The sequence below is a fragment of the Chiloscyllium punctatum genome, chromosome 32, assembly GCF_047496795.1.
Source record: "Chiloscyllium punctatum isolate Juve2018m chromosome 32, sChiPun1.3, whole genome shotgun sequence".
NCBI lineage: Eukaryota > Metazoa > Chordata > Chondrichthyes > Orectolobiformes > Hemiscylliidae > Chiloscyllium > Chiloscyllium punctatum.
In genome coordinates this window covers 76,035,761-76,054,605 of record NC_092770.1, presented here as the reverse complement: position 1 = coordinate 76,054,605, position 18,845 = coordinate 76,035,761, and positions in this window count along the sequence as shown.

The window sequence follows — 18,845 nt, the reverse complement described above, 5'->3', positions numbered from 1 at the left end:
GGGGCTGAAACAGAGGGGCTGAATCAGAGGGGCTGAAACAGAGGGCGAGAAACAGAGGGGCTGAAACAGAGGGGCTGAATCAGAGGGGCTGAAACAGAGGGGCTGAAACAGAGGGCGAGAAACAGAGAGGCTGAAACAGAGGGCGAGAAACAGAGGGGCTGAAACAGAGGGCGAGAAACAGAGGGGCTGAAACAGAGGGGCTGAAACAGAGGGGCTGAAACAGAGGGCGAGAAACAGAGGGGGTGAAACAGATGGCGAGAAACAGAGGGGCTGAAACAGAGGGCGAGAAACAGAGGGGCTGAATCAGAGGGGCTGAAACAGAGGGCGAGAAACAGAGGGGCTAAAACAGAGGGCGAGAAACAGAGGGGCTGAAACAGAGGTGCTGAAACAGAGGGTGAGAAACAGAGGGGCTGAAACAGAGGGCGAGAAACAGAGGGGCTGAAACAGAGGGACTGAAACAGAGGGGCTGATTCAGAGGGGCTGAAACAGAGGGGCTGAATCAGAGGGGCTGAAACAGAGGGCGAGAAACAGAGCGGCTGAAACAGAGGGCGAGAAACAGAGGAGCAGAAACAGAGGGCGAGAAACAGAGGGGCTGAAACAGAGGGCAAGAAACAGAGGGGCTGAAACCGAGTGTCTGAAACAGAAGGGCTGAAACAGAGGGGCTGAAACAGAGGGCGAGAAACAGAGGGGCTGAATCAGAGGGGCTGAATCAGAGGGGCTGAAACAGAGGGGCTGAATCAGAGGGGCTGAAACAGAAGGCGAGAAACAGAGGGGCTGAAACAGAGGGCGAGAAGCAGAGGCGCAGAAACAGAGGGCGAGAAACAGAGGGGCTGAAACAGAGGGGCTGAAACAGAGGGCAAGAAACAGAGGGGCTGAAACAGAGGGGCTGAAACAAAGGGCGAGAAACAGAGTGGCTGAAACAGAGGGGCAGAAACAGAGGGGCTGAAACAGAGGGGCTGAATCGGAGGGGCTGAAACAGAGGGGCTGAAACAGAGGGGCTGAAACAGAGGGCAAGAAACAGAGGGGCTGAAACAGAGGGGCTGAAACAGAGGGGCAGAAACAGAGGGCGAGAAACAGAGGGGCTGAATCAGAGGGGCTGAATCAGAGGGGCTGAAACAGAAGGGCTGAAACAGAGGGCGAGAAACAGAGGGGCTGAATCAGATGGGCTGAAACAGAGGGGCTGAAACAGACGGGCTGAAACAGAGAGCCTGAAACAGAGGGGCTGAAACAGAGGGGCTGAAATAGAGGGGCTGAAACAGAGGGGCTGAAACAGAGGGCGAGAAACTAAGGTACTGAATCAGAGGGGCTGAAACAGAGGGGCTGAAACAGACGGGCTGAAACAGAGGGGCTGAAACAGAGTGGCTGAAACAGAGGGGCTGAAATAGAGGGTCTGAAACAGAGGGGCTGAATCAGACGGGCTGAAACAGAGGGGCTGAATCAGAGGGGCTGAAACAGAGGGCGAGAAACTAAGGTACTGAATCAGAGGGGCTGAAACAGAGGGGCTGAAACAGACGGGCTGAAACAGAGAGCCTGAAACAGAGTGGCTGAAACAGAGGGGCTGAAATAGAGGGTCTGAAACAGAGGGGCTGAATCAGAGGGGCTGAAACAGAGGGGCTGAATCAGAGGGGCTGAAACAGAGGGGCTGAAACAGAGGGCGAGAAACAGAGAGGCTGAAACAGAGGGCAAGAAACAGAGGGTCTGAAACAGAGGGCGAGAAACAGAGGGGCTGAATCAGAGGGGCTGAAACAGAGGGGCTGAAACAGAGGGCGAGAAACAGAGGGGCTGAAACAGATGGCGAGAAACAGAGGGGCTGAAACAGAGGGCGAGAAACAGAGGGGCTGAATCAGAGGGGCTGAAACAGAGGGCGAGAAACAGAGGGGCTGAAACAGAGGGCGAGAAACAGAGGGGCTGAAACAGAGGTGCTGAAACAGAGGGTGAGAAACAGAGGGGCTGAAACAGAGGGGCTGAAACAGAGGGGCTGAAACAGACGGGCTGAAACAGAGAGCCTGAAACAGAGTGGCTGAAACAGAGGGGCTGAAATAGAGGGTCTGAAACAGAGGGGCTGAATCAGAGGGGCTGAAACAGAGGGGCTGAATCAGAGGTGCTGAAACAGAGGGCGAGAAACAGAGGGGCTGAAACAGAGGGGCTGAATCAGAGGGGTTGAAACAGATGGGCTGACAATGAGGGCGAGAAACAGAGAGACTGAAACAGAGGGCGAGAAACAGAGGGGCTGAAACAGACGGCGAGAAACAGAGGGGCTGAAACAGAGGGGCTGAAACAGAGAGTGCGAAACAGAGGGGCTGAAACAGAGGGCGAGAAACAGAGGGGCTGAAACAGAGGTCGAGAAACAGAGGGGCTGAAACAGAGGGCAAGAAACAGAGGGGCTGAAACCGAGTGGCTGAAACAGAAGGGCTGAAACAGAGGGGCTGAAACAGAGGGCGAGAAACAGAGGGGCTGAAACAGACGGGCTGAAACAGAGGGGCTGAAACAGAGTGGCTGAAACAGAGGGGCTGAAATAGAGGGTCTGAAACAGAGGGGCTGAATCAGAGGGGCTCAAACAGAGGGGCTGAATCAGAGGGGCTGAAACAGAGGGCGAGAAACTAAGGTACTGAATCAGAGGGGCTGAAACAGAGGGGCTGAAACAGACGGGCTGAAACAGAGAGCCTGAAACAGAGTGGCTGAAACAGAGGGGCTGAAATAGAGGGTCTGAAACAGAGGGGCTGAATCAGAGGGGCTGAAACAGAGGGGCTGAATCAGAGGGGCTGAAACAGAGGGGCTGAAACAGAGGGCGAGAAACAGAGAGGCTGAAACAGAGGGCAAGAAACAGAGGGGCTGAAACAGAGGGCGAGAAACAGAGGGGCTGAATCAGAGGGGCTGAAACAGAGGGGCTGAAACAGAGGGCGAGAAACAGAGGGGCTGAAACAGATGGCGAGAAACAGAGGGGCTGAAACAGAGGGCGAGAAACAGAGGGGCTGAATCAGAGGGGCTGAAACAGAGGGCGAGAAACAGAGGGGCTGAAACAGAGGGCGAGAAACAGAGGGGCTGAAACAGAGGTGCTGAAACAGAGGGTGAGAAACAGAGGGGCTGAAACAGAGGGGCTGAAACAGAGGGGCTGAAACAGACGGGCTGAAACAGAGAGCCTGAAACAGAGTGGCTGAAACAGAGGGGCTGAAATAGAGGGTCTGAAACAGAGGGGCTGAATCAGAGGGGCTGAAACAGAGGGGCTGAATCAGAGGTGCTGAAACAGAGGGCGAGAAACAGAGGGGCTGAAACAGAGGGGCTGAATCAGAGGGGTTGAAACAGATGGGCTGACAATGAGGGCGAGAAACAGAGAGACTGAAACAGAGGGCGAGAAACAGAGGGGCTGAAACAGAGGGCGAGAAACAGAGGGGCTGAAACAGAGGGGCTGAAACAGAGACTGCGAAACAGAGGGGCTGAAACAGAGGGGCTGAAACAGAGGGGCAGAAACAGAGGGCGAGAAACAGAGGGGCTGAATCAGAGGGGCTGAATCAGAGGGGCTGAATCAGAGGGGCTGAAACAGAGGGGCTGAAACAGAGGGCGAGAAACTAAGGTACTGAATCAGAGGGGCTGAAACAGAGGGGCTGAAACAGAGGGGCTGAAACAGACGGGCTTAAACAGAGAGCCTGAAACAGAGTGGCTGAAACAGAGGGGCTGAAATAGAGGGTCTGAAACAGAGGGGCTGAATCAGAGGGGCTGAAACAGAGGGGCTGAATCAGAGGGGCTGAAACAGAGGGCGAGAAACAGAGGGGCAGAAACAGAGGGCGAGAAACAGTGGGGCTGAAACAGAGGGGCTGAAACAGAGGGCAAGAAACAGAGGGGCTGAAACAGAGGGCGAGAAACAGAGGGGCTGAAACAGTGGGGCTGAAGCAGAGGGGCTGAAACAGTGGGCGAGAAACAGAGGGGCTGAAACAAAGGGCGAGAAACAGAGGGGCTGAAACAGAGGGGCTGAATCGGCGGGGCTGAAACAGAGGGGCTGAAACAGAGGGGCTGAAACAGAGGGCAAGAAACAGAGGGGCTGAAACAGAGGGGCTGAAACAGAGGGGCAGAAACAGAGGGCGAGAAACAGAGGGGCTGAATCAGAGGGGCTGAATCAGAGGGGCTGAATCAGAGGGGCTGAAACAGAGGGGCTGAAACAGAGGGCGAGAAACTAAGGTACTGAATCAGAGGGGCTGAAACAGAGGGGCTGAAACAGAGGGGCTGAAACAGACGGGCTGAAACAGAGAGCCTGAAACAGAGTGGCTGAAACAGAGGGGCTGAAATAGAGGGTCTGAAACAGAGGGGCTGAATCAGAGGGGCTGAAACAGAGGGGCTGAATCAGAGGGGCTGAAACAGAGGGCGAGAAACAGAGGGGCTGAAACAGAGGGGCTGAATCAGAGGGGCTGAAACAGAGGGGCTGAAACAGAGGGCGAGAAACAGAGAGGCTGAAACAGAGGGCAAGAAACAGAGGGGCTGAAACAGAGGGCGAGAAACAGAGGGGCTGAATCAGAGGGGCTGAAACAGAGGGGCTGAAACAGAGGGCGAGAAACAGAGGGGCTGAAACAGATGGCGAGAAACAGAGGGGCTGAAACAGAGGGCGAGAAACAGAGGGGCTGAATCAGAGGGGCTGAAACAGAGGGCGAGAAACAGAGGGGCTGAAACAGAGGGCGAGAAACAGAGGGGCTGAAACAGAGGTGCTGAAACAGAGGGTGAGAAACAGAGGGGCTGAAACAGAGGGGCTGAAACAGAGGGGCTGAAACAGACGGGCTGAAACAGAGAGCCTGAAACAGAGTGGCTGAAACAGAGGGGCTGAAATAGAGGGTCTGAAACAGAGGGGCTGAATCAGAGGGGCTGAAACAGAGGGGCTGAATCAGAGGTGCTGAAACAGAGGGCGAGAAACAGAGGGGCTGAAACAGAGGGGCTGAATCAGAGGGGTTGAAACAGATGGGCTGACAATGAGGGCGAGAAACAGAGAGACTGAAACAGAGGGCGAGAAACAGAGGGGCTGAAACAGACGGCGAGAAACAGAGGGGCTGAAACAGAGGGGCTGAAACAGAGAGTGCGAAACAGAGGGGCTGAAACAGAGAGCGAGAAACAGAGGGGCTGAAACAGAGGTCGAGAAACAGAGGGGCTGAAACAGAGGGCAAGAAACAGAGGGGCTGAAACCGAGTGGCTGAAACAGAAGGGCTGAAACAGAGGGGCTGAAACAGAGGGCGAGAAACAGAGGGGCTGAAACAGACGGGCTGAAACAGAGGGGCTGAAACAGAGTGGCTGAAACAGAGGGGCTGAAATAGAGGGTCTGAAACAGAGGGGCTGAATCAGAGGGGCTCAAACAGAGGGGCTGAATCAGAGGGGCTGAAACAGAGGGCGAGAAACTAAGGTACTGAATCAGAGGGGCTGAAACAGAGGGGCTGAAACAGACGGGCTGAAACAGAGAGCCTGAAACAGAGTGGCTGAAACAGAGGTGCTGAAATAGAGGGTCTGAAACAGAGGGGCTGAATCAGAGGGGCTGAAACAGAGGGGCTGAATCAGAGGGGCTGAAACAGAGGGGCTGAAACAGAGGGCGAGAAACAGAGAGGCTGAAACAGAGGGCAAGAAACAGAGGGGCTGAAACAGAGGGCGAGAAACAGAGGGGCTGAATCAGAGGGGCTGAAACAGAGGGGCTGAAACAGAGGGCGAGAAACAGAGGGGCTGAAACAGATGGCGAGAAACAGAGGGGCTGAAACAGAGGGCGAGAAACAGAGGGGCTGAATCAGAGGGGCTGAAACAGAGGGCGAGAAACAGAGGGGCTGAAACAGAGGGCGAGAAACAGAGGGGCTGAAACAGAGGTGCTGAAACAGAGGGTGAGAAACAGAGGGGCTGAAACAGAGGGGCTGAAACAGAGGGGCTGAAACAGACGGGCTGAAACAGAGAGCCTGAAACAGAGTGGCTGAAACAGAGGGGCTGAAATAGAGGGTCTGAAACAGAGGGGCTGAATCAGAGGGGCTGAAACAGAGGGGCTGAATCAGAGGTGCTGAAACAGAGGGCGAGAAACAGAGGGGCTGAAACAGAGGGGCTGAATCAGAGGGGTTGAAACAGATGGGCTGACAATGAGGGCGAGAAACAGAGAGACTGAAACAGAGGGCGAGAAACAGAGGGGCTGAAACAGAGGGCGAGAAACAGAGGGGCTGAAACAGAGGGGCTGAAACAGAGACTGCGAAACAGAGGGGCTGAAACAGAGGGGCTGAAACAGAGGGGCAGAAACAGAGGGCGAGAAACAGAGGGGCTGAATCAGAGGGGCTGAATCAGAGGGGCTGAATCAGAGGGGCTGAAACAGAGGGGCTGAAACAGAGGGCGAGAAACTAAGGTACTGAATCAGAGGGGCTGAAACCGAGGGGCTGAAACAGAGGGGCTGAAACAGACGGGCTTAAACAGAGAGCCTGAAACAGAGTGGCTGAAACAGAGGGGCTGAAATAGAGGGTCTGAAACAGAGGGGCTGAATCAGAGGGGCTGAAACAGAGGGGCTGAATCAGAGGGGCTGAAACAGAGGGCGAGAAACAGAGGGGCTGAAACAGAGGGGCTGAATCAGAGGGGCTGAAACAGAGGGGCTGAAACAGAGGGCGAGAAACAGAGAGGCTGAAACAGAGGGCGAGAAACAGAGGGGCTGAAACAGAGGGCGAGAAACAGAGGGGCTGAAACAGAGGGGCTGAAACAGAGGGGCTGAAACAGAGGGCGAGAAACAGAGGGGGTGAAACAGATGGCGAGAAACAGAGGGGCTGAAACAGAGGGCGAGAAACAGAGGGGCTGAATCAGAGGGGCTGAAACAGAGGGCGAGAAACAGAGGGGCTAAAACAGAGGGCGAGAAACAGAGGGGGTGAAACAGAGGTGCTGAAACAGAGGGTGAGAAACAGAGGGGCTGAAACAGAGGGCGAGAAACAGAGGGGCTGAAACAGAGGGGCTGAAACAGAGGGGCTGATTCAGAGGGGCTGAAACAGAGGGGCTGAATCAGAGGGGCTGAAACAGAGGGCGAGGAACAGAGCGGCTGAAACAGAGGGCGAGAAACAGAGGAGCAGAAACAGAGGGCGAGAAACAGAGGGGCTGAAACAGAGGGCAAGAAACAGAGGGGCTGAAACCGAGTGTCTGAAACAGAAGGGCTGAAACAGAGGGGCTGAAACAGAGGGCGAGAAACAGAGGGGCTGAATCAGAGGGGCTGAATCAGAGGGGCTGAAACAGAGGGGCTGAATCAGAGGGGCTGAAACAGAAGGCGAGAAACAGAGGGGCTGAAACAGAGGGCGAGAAGCAGAGGCGCAGAAACAGAGGGCGAGAAACAGAGGGGCTGAAACAGAGGGGCTGAAACATAGGGCAAGAAACAGAGGGGCTGAAACAGAGGGGCTGAAACAAAGGGCGAGAAACAGAGTGGCTGAAACAGAGGGGCAGAAACAGAGGGGCTGAAACAGAGGGGCTGAATCGGAGGGGCTGAAACAGAGGGGCTGAAACAGAGGGGCTGAAACAGAGGGCAAGAAACAGAGGGGCTGAAACAGAGGGGCTGAAACAGAGGGGCTGAAACAGAGGGCGAGAAACAGAGGGGCTGAATCAGAGGGGCTGAATCAGAGGGGCTGAAACAGAGGGGCTGAAACAGAGGGCGAGAAACAGAGGGGCTGAATCAGAGGGGCTGAAACAGAGGGGCTGAAACAGACGGGCTGAAACAGAGAGCCTGAAACAGAGGGGCTGAAACAGAGGGGCTGAAATAGAGGGGCTGAAACAGAGGGGCTGAAAAAGAGGGCGAGAAACTAAGGTACTGAATCAGAGGGGCTGAAACAGAGGGGCTGAAACAGACGGGCTGAAACAGAGGGGCTGAAACAGAGTGGCTGAAACAGAGGGGCTGAAATAGAGGGTCTGAAACAGAGGGGCTGAATCAGAGGGGCTGAAACAGAGGGGCTGAATCAGAGGGGCTGAAACAGAGGGCGAGAAACTAAGGTACTGAATCAGAGGGGCTGAAACAGAGGGGCTGAAACAGACGGGCTGAAACAGAGAGCCTGAAACAGAGTGGCTGAAACAGAGGGGCTGAAATAGAGCGTCTGAAACAGAGGGGCTGAATCAGAGGGGCCGAAACAGAGGGGCTGAATCAGAGGGGCTGAAACAGAGGGGCTGAAACAGAGGGCGAGAAACAGAGAGGCTGAAACAGAGGGCAAGAAACAGAGGGGCTGAAACAGAGGGCGAGAAACAGAGGGGCTGAATCAGAGGGGCTGAAACAGAGGGGCTGAAACAGAGGGCGAGAAACAGAGGGGCTGAAACAGATGGCGAGAAACAGAGGGGCTGAAACAGAGGGCGAGAAACAGAGGGGCTGAATCAGAGGGGCTGAAACAGAGGGCGAGAAACAGAGGGGCTGAAACAGAGGGCGAGAAACAGAGGGGCTGAAACAGAGGTGCTGAAACAGAGGGTGAGAAACAGAGGGGCTGAAACAGAGGGGCTGAAACAGAGGGGCTGAAACAGACGGGCTGAAACAGAGAGCCTGAAACAGAGTGGCTGAAACAGAGGGGCTGAAATAGAGGGTCTGAAACAGAGGGGCTGAATCAGAGGGGCTGAAACAGAGGGGCTGAATCAGAGGTGCTGAAACAGAGGGCGAGAAACAGAGGGGCTGAAACAGAGGGGCTGAATCAGAGGGGTTGAAACAGATGGGCTGACAATGAGGGCGAGAAACAGAGAGACTGAAACAGAGGGCGAGAAACAGAGGGGCTGAAACAGAGGGCGAGAAACAGAGGGGCTGAAACAGAGGGGCTGAAACAGAGAGTGCGAAACAGAGGGGCTGAAACAGAGGGCGAGAAACAGAGGGGCTGAAACAGAGGTCGAGAAACAGAGGGGCTGAAACAGAGGGCAAGAAACAGAGGGGCTGAAACCGAGTGGCTGAAACAGAAGGGCTGAAACAGAGGGGCTGAAACAGAGGGCGAGAAACAGAGGGGCTGAAACAGACGGGCTGAAACAGAGGGGCTGAAACAGAGTGGCTGAAACAGAGGGGCTGAAATAGAGGGTCTGAAACAGAGGGGCTGAATCAGAGGGTCTGAAACAGAGGGGCTGAATCAGAGGGGCTGAAACAGAGGGCGAGAAACTAAGGTACTGAATCAGAGGGGCTGAAACAGAGGGGCTGAAACAGACGGGCTGAAACAGAGAGCCTGAAACAGAGTGGCTGAAACAGAGGGGCTGAAATAGAGGTTCTGAAACAGAGGGGCTGAATCAGAGGGGCTGAAACAGAGGGGCTGAATCAGAGGGGCTGAAACAGAGGGGCTGAAACAGAGGGCGAGAAACAGAGAGGCTGAAACAGAGGGCAAGAAACAGAGGGGCTGAAACAGAGGGCGAGAAACAGAGGGGCTGAATCAGAGGGGCTGAAACAGAGGGGCTGAAACAGAGGGCGAGAAACAGAGGGGCTGAAACAGATGGCGAGAAACAGAGGGGCTGAAACAGAGGGCGAGAAACAGAGGGGCTGAATCAGAGGGGCTGAAACAGAGGGCGAGAAACAGAGGGGCTGAAACAGAGGGCGAGAAACAGAGGGGCTGAAACAGAGGTGCTGAAACAGAGGGTGAGAAACAGAGGGGCTGAAACAGAGGGGCTGAAACAGAGGGGCTGAAACAGACGGGCTGAAACAGAGAGCCTGAAACAGAGTGGCTGAAACAGAGGGGCTGAAATAGAGGGTCTGAAACAGAGGGGCTGAATCAGAGGGGCTGAAACAGAGGGGCTGAATCAGAGGTGCTGAAACAGAGGGCGAGAAACAGAGGGGCTGAAACAGAGGGGCTGAATCAGAGGGGTTGAAACAGATGGGCTGACAATGAGGGCGAGAAACAGAGAGACTGAAACAGAGGGCGAGAAACAGAGGGGCTGAAACAGAGGGCGAGAAACAGAGGGGTTGAAACAGAGGGGCTGAAACAGAGAGTGCGAAACAGAGGGGCTGAAACAGAGGGCGAGAAACAGAGGGGCTGAAACAGAGGTCGAAAAACAGAGGGGCTGAAACAGAGGGCAAGAAACAGAGGGGCTGAAACCGAGTGGCTGAAACAGAAGGGCTGAAACAGAGGGGCTGAAACAGAGGGCGAGAAACAGAGGGGCTGAATCAGAGGGGCTGAATCAGAGGGGCTGAAACAGAGGGCCTGAATCAGAGGGGCTGAAACAGAAGGCGAGAAACAGAGGGGCTGAAACAGAGGGCGAGAAACAGAGGGGCAGAAACAGAGGGCGAGAAACAGTGGGGCTGAAACAGAGGGCCTGAAACAGAGGGCAAGAAACAGAGGGGCTGAAACAGAGGGCGAGAAACAGAGGGGCTGAAACAGTGGAGCTGAAGCAGAGGGGCTGAAACAGTGGGCGAGAAACAGAGGGGCTGAAACAAAGGGCGAGAAACAGAGGGGCTGAAACAGAGGGGCAGAAACAGAGGGGCTGAAACAGAGGGGCTGAATCGGAGGGGCTGAAACAGAGGGGCTGAAACAGAGGGGCTGAAACAGAGGGCGAGAAGCAGAGGGGCAGAAACAGAGGGCGAGAAACAGAGGGGCTGAAACAGAGGGGCTGAAACAGAGGGCAAGAAACAGAGGGGCTGAAACAGAGGGGCTGAAACAAAGGGCGAGAAACAGAGTGGCTGAAACAGAGGGGCAGAAACAGAGGGGCTGAAATAGAGGGTCTGAAACAGAGGGGCTGAATCAGAGGGTCTGAAACAGAGGGGCTGAATCAGAGGGGCTGAAACAGAGGGCGAGAAACTAAGGTACTGAATCAGAGGGGCTGAAACAGAGGGGCTGAAACAGACGGGCTGAAACAGAGAGCCTGAAACAGAGTGGCTGAAACAGAGGGGCTGAAATAGAGGGTCTGAAACAGAGGGGCTGAATCAGAGGGGCTGAAACAGAGGGGCTGAATCAGAGGGGCTGAAACAGAGGGGCTGAAACAGAGGGCGAGAAACAGAGAGGCTGAAACAGAGGGCAAGAAACAGAGGGGCTGAAACAGAGGGCGAGAAACAGAGGGGCTGAATCAGAGGGGCTGAAACAGAGGGGCTGAAACAGAGGGCGAGAAACAGAGGGGCTGAAACAGATGGCGAGAAACAGAGGGGCTGAAACAGAGGGCGAGAAACAGAGGGGCTGAATCAGAGGGGCTGAAACAGAGGGCGAGAAACAGAGGGGCTGAAACAGAGGGCGAGAAACAGAGGGGCTGAAACAGAGGTGCTGAAACAGAGGGTGAGAAACAGAGGGGCTGAAACAGAGGGGCTGAAACAGAGGGGCTGAAACAGACGGGCTGAAACAGAGAGCCTGAAACAGAGTGGCTGAAACAGAGGGGCTGAAATAGAGGGTCTGAAACAGAGGGGCTGAATCAGAGGGGCTGAAACAGAGGGGCTGAATCAGAGGTGCTGAAACAGAGGGCGAGAAACAGAGGGGCTGAAACAGAGGGGCTGAATCAGAGGGGTTGAAACAGATGGGCTGACAATGAGGGCGAGAAACAGAGAGACTGAAACAGAGGGCGAGAAACAGAGGGGCTGAAACAGAGGGCGAGAAACAGAGGGGTTGAAACAGAGGGGCTGAAACAGAGAGTGCGAAACAGAGGGGCTGAAACAGAGGGCGAGAAACAGAGGGGCTGAAACAGAGGTCGAAAAACAGAGGGGCTGAAACAGAGGGCAAGAAACAGAGGGGCTGAAACCGAGTGGCTGAAACAGAAGGGCTGAAACAGAGGGGCTGAAACAGAGGGCGAGAAACAGAGGGGCTGAATCAGAGGGGCTGAATCAGAGGGGCTGAAACAGAGGGCCTGAATCAGAGGGGCTGAAACAGAAGGCGAGAAACAGAGGGGCTGAAACAGAGGGCGAGAAACAGAGGGGCAGAAACAGAGGGCGAGAAACAGTGGGGCTGAAACAGAGGGCCTGAAACAGAGGGCAAGAAACAGAGGGGCTGAAACAGAGGGCGAGAAACAGAGGGGCTGAAACAGTGGAGCTGAAGCAGAGGGGCTGAAACAGTGGGCGAGAAACAGAGGGGCTGAAACAAAGGGCGAGAAACAGAGGGGCTGAAACAGAGGGGCAGAAACAGAGGGGCTGAAACAGAGGGGCTGAATCGGAGGGGCTGAAACAGAGGGGCTGAAACAGAGGGGCTGAAACAGAGGGCGAGAAGCAGAGGGGCAGAAACAGAGGGCGAGAAACAGAGGGGCTGAAACAGAGGGGCTGAAACAGAGGGCAAGAAACAGAGGGGCTGAAACAGAGGGGCTGAAACAAAGGGCGAGAAACAGAGTGGCTGAAACAGAGGGGCAGAAACAGAGGGGCTGAAACAGAGGGGCTGAATCGGAGTGGCTGAAACAGAGGGGCTGAAACAGAGGGGCTGAAACAGAGGGGCTGCTTCAGAGGGGATGAAACAGAGGGGCTGAATCAGAGGGGCTGAAACAGAGGGCGAGAAACAGAGCGGCTGAAACAGAGGGCGAGAAACAGAGGAGCAGAAACAGAGGGCGAGAAACAGAGGGGCTGATACAGAGGGGCTGAAACAGAGAGTGCGAAACAGAGGGGCTGAAACAGAGGGCGAGAAACAGAGGGGCTGAAGCAGAGGGCGAGAAACAGAGGGCCTGAAACAGAGGGCAAGAAACAGAGGGGCTGAAACCGAGTGTCTGAAACAGAAGGGCTGAAACAGAGGGGCTGAAACAGAGTGGCTGAAACAGAGGGGCTGAAATAGAGCGTCTGAAACAGAGGGGCTGAATCAGAGGGGCTGAAACAGAGGGGCTGAATCAGAGGGGCTGAAACAGAGGGGCTGAAACAGAGGGCGAGAAACAGAGGCTGAAACAGAGGGCAAGAAACAGAGGGGCTGAAACAGAGGGCGAGAAACAGAGGGGCTGAATCAGAGGGGCTGAAACAGAGGGGCTGAAACAGAGGGCGAGAAACAGAGGGGCTGAAACAGATGGCGAGAAACAGAGGGGCTGAAACAGAGGGCGAGAAACAGAGGGGCTGAATCAGAGGGGCTGAAACAGAGGGCGAGAAACAGAGGGGCTGAAACAGAGGGCGAGAAACAGAGGGGCTGAAACAGAGGTGCTGAAACAGAGGGTGAGAAACAGAGGGGCTGAAACAGAGGGGCTGAAACAGAGGGGCTGAAACAGACGGGCTGAAACAGAGAGCCTGAAACAGAGTGGCTGAAACAGAGGGGCTGAAATAGAGGGTCTGAAACAGTGGGGCTGAATCAGAGGGGCTGAAACAGAGGGGCTGAATCAGAGGTGCTGAAACAGAGGGCGAGAAACAGAGGGGCTGAAACAGAGGGGCTGAATCAGAGGGGTTGAAACAGATGGGCTGACAATGAGGGCGAGAAACAGAGAGACTGAAACAGAGGGCGAGAAACAGAGGGGCTGAAACAGAGGGCGAGAAACAGAGGGGCTGAAACAGAGGGGCTGAAACAGAGAGTGCGAAACAGAGGGGCTGAAACAGAGGGCGAGAAACAGAGGGGCTGAAACAGAGGTCGAGAAACAGAGGGGCTGAAACAGAGGGCAAGAAACAGAGGGGCTGAAACCGAGTGGCTGAAACAGAAGGGCTGAAACAGAGGGGCTGAAACAGAGGGCGAGAAACAGAGGGGCTGAAACAGACGGGCTGAAACAGAGGGGCTGAAACAGAGTGGCTGAAACAGAGGGGCTGAAATAGAGGGTCTGAAACAGAGGGGCTGAATCAGAGGGGCTGAAACAGAGGGGCTGAATCAGAGGGGCTCAAACAGAGGGCGAGAAACTAATGTACTGAATCAGAGGGGCTGAAACAGAGGGGCTGAAACAGACGGGCTGAAACAGAGAGCCTGAAACAGAGTGGCTGAAACAGAGGGGCTGAAATAGAGGGTCTGAAACAGAGGGGCTGAATCAGAGGGGCTGAAACAGAGGGGCTGAATCAGAGGGGCTGAAACAGAGGGGCTGAAACAGAGGGCGAGAAACAGAGAGGCTGAAACAGAGGGCAAGAAACAGAGGGGCTGAAACAGAGGGCGAGAAACAGAGGGGCTGAATCAGATGGGCTGAAACAGAGGGGCTGAAACAGAGGGCGAGAAACAGAGGGGCTGAAACAGATGGCGAGAAACAGAGGGGCTGAAACAGAGGGCGAGAAACAGAGGGGCTGAATCAGAGGGGCTGAAACAGAGGGCGAGAAACAGAGGGGCTGAAACAGAGGGCGAGAAACAGAGCGGCTGAAACAGAGGTGCTGAAACAGAGGGTGAGAAACAGAGGGGCTGAAACAGAGGGGCTGAAACAGAGGGGCTGAAACAGACGGGCTGAAACAGAGAGCCTGAAACAGAGTGGCTGAAACAGAGGGGCTGAAATAGAGGGTCTGAAACAGAGGGGCTGAATCAGAGGGGCTGAAACAGAGGGGCTGAATCAGAGGTGCTGAAACAGAGGGCGAGAAACAGAGGGGCTGAAACAGAGGGGCTGAATCAGAGGGGTTGAAACAGATGGGCTGACAATGAGGGCGAGAAACAGAGAGACTGAAACAGAGGGCGAGAAACAGAGGGGCTGAAACAGAGGGCGAGAAACAGAGGGGCTGAAACAGAGGGGCTGAAACAGAGAGTGCGAAACAGAGGGGCTGAAACAGAGGGCGAGAAACAGAGGGGCTGAAACAGAGGTCGAGAAACAGAGGGGCTGAAACAGAGGGCAAGAAACAGAGGGGCTGAAACCGAGTGGCTGAAACAGAAGGGCTGAAACAGAGGGGCTGAAACAGAGGGCGAGAAACAGAGGGGCTGAATCAGAGGGGCTGAATCAGAGGGGCTGAAACAGAGGGCCTGAATCAGAGGGGCTGAAACAGAAGGCGAGAAACAGAGGGGCTGAAACAGAGGTCGAGAAACAGAGGGGCAGAAACAGAGGGCGAGAAACAGTGGGGCTGAAACAGAGGGCCTGAAACAGAGGGCAAGAAACAGAGGGGCTGAAACAGAGGGCGAGAAACAGAGGGGCTGAAACAGTGGGGCTGAAGCAGAGGGGCTGAAACAGTGGGCGAGAAACAGAGGGGCTGAAACAAAGGGCGAGAAACAGAGGGGCTGAAACAGAGGGGCAGAAACAGAGGGGCTGAAACAGAGGGGCTGAATCGGAGGGGCTGAAACAGAGGGGCTGAAACAGAGGGGCTGAAACAGAGGGCGAGAAGCAGAGGGGCAGAAACAGAGGGCGAGAAACAGAGGGGCTGAAACAGACGGGCTGAAACAGAGGGCAAGAAACAGAGGAGCTGAAACAGAGGGGCTGAAACAAAGGGCGAGAAACAGAGTGGCTGAAACAGAGGGGCAGAAACAGAGGGGCTGAAACAGAGGGGCTGAATCGGAGTGGCTGAAACAGAGGGGCTGAAACAGAGGGGCTGAAACAGAGGGGCTGATTCAGAGGGGCTGAAACAGAGGGGCTGAATCAGAGGGGCTGAAACAGAGGGCGAGAAACAGAGCGGCTGAAACAGAGGGCGAGAAACAGAGGAGCAGAAACAGAGGGCGAGAAACAGAGGGGCTGATACAGAGGGGCTGAAACAGAGAGTGCGAAACAGAGGGGCTGAAACAGAGGGCGAGAAACAGAGGGGCTGAAGCAGAGGGCGAGAAACAGAGGGCCTGAAACAGAGGGCAAGAAACAGAGGGGCTGAAACCGAGTGTCTGAAACAGAAGGGCTGAAACAGAGGGGCTGAAACAGAGGGCGAGAAACAGAGGGGCTGAATCAGACCGGCTGAATCAGAGGGGCTGAAACAGAGGGGCTGAATCAGAGGGGCTGAAACAGAAGGCGAGAAACAGAGGGGCTGAAACAGAGGGCGAGAAGCAGAGGGGCAGAAACAGAGGGCGAGAAACAGAGGGGCTGAAACAGAGGGGCTGAAACAGAGGGCAAGAAACAGAGGGGCTGAAACAGAGGGGCTGAAACAAAGGGCGAGAAACAGAGTGGCTGAAACAGAGGGGCAGAAACAGAGGGGCTGAAACAGTGGGGCAGAATCGGAGGGGCTGAAACAGAGGGGCTGAAACAGAGGGGCTGAAACAGAGGGCAAGAAACAGAGGGGCTGAAACAGAGGGGCTGAAACAGAGGGGCAGAAACAGAGGGAGAGAAACAGAGGGGCTGAATCAGAGGGGCTGAATCAGAGGGGCTGAAACAGAGGGGTTGAAACAGAGGGCGAGAAACAGAGGGGCTGAATCAGCGGGGCTGAATCAGAGGGGCTGAAACAGAGGGGCTGAAACAGAGGGCGAGAAACTTAGGGACTGAATCAGATGGGCTGAAACAGAGGGGCTGAAACAGACGGGCTGAAACAGAGAGCCTGAAACAGAGGGGCTGAAACAGAGGGGCTGAAACAGAGGGGCTGAAACAGACGGGCTGAAAGAGAGAGCCTGAAACAGAGTGGCTGAAACAGAGGGGCTGATATAGAGGGTCTGAAACAGAGGGGCTGAATCAGAGGGGCTGAAACAGAGGGGCTGAATCAGAGGGGCTGAAACAGAGGGGCTGAAACAGAGGGCGAGAAACAGAGAGGCTGAAACAGAGGGCAACAAACAGAGGGGCTGAAACAGAGGGCGAGAAACAGAGGGGCTGAAACAGAGGGGCTGAATCAGAGGGGCTGAAACAGAGGGGCTGAAACAGAGGGCGAGAAACAGAGAGGCTGAAACAGAGGGCGAGAAACAGAGGGGCTGAAACAGAGGGCGAGAAACAGAGGGGCTGATACAGAGGGGCTGAAACAGAGAGTGCGAAACAGAGGGGCTGAAACAGAGGGGCTGAAACAGAGGGCGAGAAACCGAGGGGGTGAAACAGATGGCGAGAAACAGAGGGGCTGAAACAGAGGGCGAGAAACAGAGGGGCTGAATCAGAGGGGCTGAAACAGAGGGCGAGAAACAGAGGGGCTAAAACAGAGGGCGAGAAACAGAGGGGCTGAAACAGAGGTGCTGAAACAGAGGGTGAGAAACAGAGGGGCTGAAACAGAGGGCGAGAAACAGAGGGGCTGAAACAGAGGGGCTGAAACAGAGGGGCTGATTCAGAGGGGCTGAAACAGAGGGGCTGAATCAGAGGGGCTGAAACAGAGGGCGAGAAACAGAGCGGCTGAAACAGAGGGCGAGAAACAGAGGAGCAGAAACAGAGGGCGAGAAACAGAGGGGCTGATACAGAGTGGCTGAAACAGAGAGTGCGAAACAGAGGGGCTGAAACAGAGGGCGAGAAACAGAGTGGCTGAAACAGAGGGGCAGAAACAGAGGGGCTGAAACAGAGGGGCTGAATCGGAGGGGCTGAAACAGAGGGGCTGAAACAGAGGGGCTGAAACAGAGGGCAAGAAACAGAGGGGCTGAAACAGAGGGGCTGAAACAGATGGCAAGAAACAGAGGGGCTGAAACCGAGTGTCTGAAACAGAAGGGCTGAAACAGAGGGGCTGAAACAGAGGGCAAGAAACAGAGGGGCTGAAACCGAGTGTCTGAAACAGAGGTCGAGAAACAGAGGGGCTGAAACAGAGGGGCTGAAACAGAAGGCGAGAAACAGAGGGGCTGAAACAGAGGGCGAGAAGCAGAGGGGCAGAAACAGAGGGCGAGAAACAGAGGGGCTGAAACAGAGGGGCTGAAACAGAGGGGCTGAAACAGAGGGCGAGAAACAGAGGGGCTGAAACAAAGGGCGAGAAACAGAGGGGCTGAAACAGAGGGGCAGAAACAGAGGGGCTGAAACTGAGGGGCTGAATCGGAGGGGCTGAATCAGAGGGGCTGAAACAGAGTGGCTGAAACAGAGGGCAAGAAACAGAGGGGCTGAAACAGAGGGGCTGAAACAGAGGGGCTGAAACAGAGGGCGAGAAAAAGAGGGGCTGAATCAGAGGGGCTGAATCAGAGGGGCTGAAACAGAGGGGCTGAAACAGAGGGCGAGAAACAGAGGGGCTGAATCAGAGGGGCTGAATCAGAGGGGCTGAAACAGAGGGGCTGAAACAGAGGGCGAGAAACTAAGGGACTGAATCAGAGGGGCTGAAACAGAAGGGCTGAAACAGACGGGCTGAAACAGAGAGCCTGAAACAGAGGGGCTGAAACAGAGGGGCTGAAATAGAGGGGCTGAAACAGAGGGGCTGAATCAGATGGGCTGAAACAGAGGGCGAGAAACAGAGGGGCTGAAACAGAGGGCGAGAAACAGAGGTGCTGAAACAGAGGGGCTGAATCAGAGGGGCTGAAACACAGGGGCTGAAACAGAGGGCGAGAAACAGAGGGGCTGAAACAGAGGGCAAGAAACAGAGGGGCTGCAACAGAGGGCGAGAAACAGATGGGCTGAAACAGAGGGGCTGAAACAGAGGGTCTGAAACAGAGGGGCTGAAACAGAGGGCGAGAAACAGAGGGGCTGAAACAGAGGGCAAGAAACAGAGGGGCTGAAAGAGAGGGTGAGAAACAGAGGGCGAGAAACAGAGGGACTGAAACAGAGGGGCTGAAACAGAGGGGCTGAAACAGAGGGTGAGAAACAGAGGGGCTGAAAGAGAGGGCGAGAAACAGAGGGGCTGAAACAGAGGGTGAGAAACAGAGGGGCTGAAACAGAGGGGCTGAAACAGTGGGGCTGAAACAGAGGGGCTCAAACAGAGGGCGAGAAATAAAGGGGCTGAAACAGAGGGCGAGAAACAGAGGGGCTGAAACAGAGGGCGAGAAACAGAGGGGCTGAAAGAGAGGTGTTGAAACAGAGGGGCTGAAACAGAGGGCAAGAAATAGAGGGGCTGAAACAGAGGGGCTGAAACAGAGGGGCAGAAACAGAGGGCGAGAAACAGAGGGGCTGAATCAGAGGGGCTGAATCAGAGGGGCTGAAACAGAGGGGCTGAAACAGAGGGCGAGAAACAGAGGGGCTGAATCAGAGGGGCTGAATCAGAGGGGCTGAAACAGAGGGGCTGAAACAGAGGGCGAGAAACTAAGGGACTGAATCAGAGGGGCTGAAACAGAGGGGCTGAAACAGACGGGCTGAAACAGAGAGCCTGAAACAGAGGG